The sequence below is a fragment of the Aulostomus chinensis genome, unplaced genomic scaffold (genome assembly GCF_037954235.1).
Source record: "Aulostomus chinensis isolate RoL2024-O1b breed Wild unplaced genomic scaffold, RoL_Achi_v1.0 HiC_scaffold_90, whole genome shotgun sequence".
Classification (NCBI taxonomy): Eukaryota; Metazoa; Chordata; class Actinopteri; order Syngnathiformes; family Aulostomidae; genus Aulostomus; species Aulostomus chinensis.
In genome coordinates, this window is record NW_028234232.1 from 32,501 (window position 1) to 35,000 (window position 2,500).

Sequence of the window (2,500 nt, forward strand, 5' to 3'; positions counted from 1 at the left end):
CTCCGCACTTGCCCTCCCCCTTCTCCCGCACGAGCTCCAAAGGGAGACCCGGGGGGGGGGGGGGGGGGGACGCGGCGGAGGGCTCCGTGGTAAGACACCTGGGACGGACGGGACAACTTGGTCTCGTTAGACTGCGTCCGGCTATAACGGGAGGAAAGGACCGCTGGGCTGGTCCGTCAAACCCGCAGCCGACTTAGAGTTCGAACCCACAGTGGCCGGAGGAACCGTCTGCCCGGAGACAGCGGGCTGTGCGGGACAACCGTGTCCGGCAGGGGCCCTCCGATGGTGGGTCACGGGAGCCACTCGATCACTGGAAACAGTCGCTGGAGGTTGGGGTGGGGGGGGGGGGGGCACTTGAAAACCTGTTTCCTATAATCGTGACACGACCATTCTGTGCAGTGTTGTCAATTGCGAAATAAGGAGGGAGATAAGGGGAGCGGGGGAGGACGACAGTTTCACTGCTGTTAGATCCCTCGTTGAAATTTGCTGCCCCTGGTACTCCATCGGAGCTCCCGTGCCCCTGGTACTCCAATGTTAATTCCTCCCCTGTGTGGACTCTGTCGGATTTTCACTCCCGTGCCCCTGGTACTCCAGCGGAGCTCCCGTGCCCCTGGTACTCCAATGTTAATTCCTCCCCTGTGTGGACTCTGTCGGATTTTCACTCCCGTGCCCCTGGTACTCCAGCGGAGCTCCCGTGCCCCTGGTACTCCAATGTTAATTCCTCCCCTGTGTGGACTCTGTCGGATTTTCACTCCCCTGCCCCTGGTACTCCAGCGGAGCTCCCCTGCCCCTGGTACTCCAGCGGAGCTCCCCTGCCCCTGGTACTCCAGCGGAGCTCCCGTGCCCCTGGTACTCCAGCGGAGCTCCCCTGCCCCTGGTACTCCAGCGGAGCTCCCCTGCCCCTGGTACTCCAGCGGAGCTCCCCTGCCCCTGGTACTCCAGCGGAGCTCCCCTGCCCCTGGTACTCCAGCGGAGCTCCCCTGCCCCTGGTACTCCAGCGGAGCTCCCCTGCCCCTGGTACTCCAGCGGAGCTCCCACTGCCCCTGGTACTCCAGCGGAGCTCCCCTGCCCCTGGTACTCCAGCGGAGCTCCCGTGCCCCTGGTACTCCAGCGGAGCTCCCGTGCCCCTGGTACTCCAGCGGAGCTCCCCTGCCCCTGGTACTCCAGCGGAGCTCCCCTGCCCCTGGTACTCCAGCGGAGCTCCCCTGCCCCTGGTACTCCAGCGGAGCTCCCGTGCCCCTGGTACTCCAGCGGAGCTCCCCTGCCCCTGGTACTCCAGCGGAGCTCCCGTGCCCCTGGTACTCCAGCGGAGCTCCCCTGCCCTGGTACTCCAGCAGAGCTCCCGTGCCCCTGGTACCCCAATATTAATTCCTCCCCCGTGTGGACTCTGTCGAATTTTCACTCCATGCCCCTGGTACTCCAATGTTAATTCCTCTCCTGTGGGGACTCTGTCGGATATTCACTCCCGTGCCCCTGGTACTCAGCGGAGCTCCCGTGCCCCTGGTACCCCAATATTAATTCCTCCCCCGTGTTGGACTCTGTCGAATATTCACTCCCGTGCCCCTGGTACTCCAGCGGAGCTCCCCTGCCCTGGTACTCCGGCCGAGCTCCCAGGATCCTGGTGCTTCCGGCCGAGGTCCCGTGCCCCGGGCACTGGTCCCTGCCTCTCTCCCCGTGCCTCCCGTGCTCTGCACGGTCTGGAGAAGAGGGTGGCTGACTCTCTATTTATTTGATTTGATTTGATTTGTTTTTTATTATTGTTTTTAATGGTTTTTATTATTATTATTTTATTATTATTATTATTATTATTATTGTTATTATTATTCATTATTATTATTATTATTATTATTATTATTATTATTATTATTATTATGATCATTATTCATCATCATCATCATCATCATCATCATCATCATCATCATCATCATCATCATTATTCGGCAAAGTGCTGCCCTGTGACACAGTGTGTGCTGCTGCAATTTTATCCAGAATTTACGAGAGAGAGAGAGAAAGAGACACAGAAAGAAAGAGAGAGAGAGAGAGAGAGAGAGAGGAGAGAGAGAGAGAGAGAGGAGAGAGAGATGAGAGAGAGAGGAGAGCGAGCGCGAGCGAACGCGCCATAAATGAAGACGCTGTCCCGTGATACCCCATTCTCTCCTGACCCTGGCCCTGGTCCGGGCCCTGGAGGTCTCCATCTCCCCCTGGCCCCTGTCCGGGCCCTGGAGGTCTCCATCTCCCCCTGGCCCCTGTTCCGGGCCCTGGAGGTCTCCATCTCCCCCTGGCCCCTGGTTCCGGGCCCTGGAGGTCTCCGTCTCCCCCTGGGCCCTGGTTCGGGCCCTGGAGGTCTCCATCTCCCCCTGGCCCTGGCCCTGGCCCTGGTTCCGGGCCCTGGAGGTCTCCATCTCCCCCTGGCCCTGGCCCTGGCCCTGGAGGTCTCCATCTCCCCCTGGCCCTGGCCCTGGCCCTGGAGGTCTCCATCTCCCCCTGGCCCCTGGCCCTG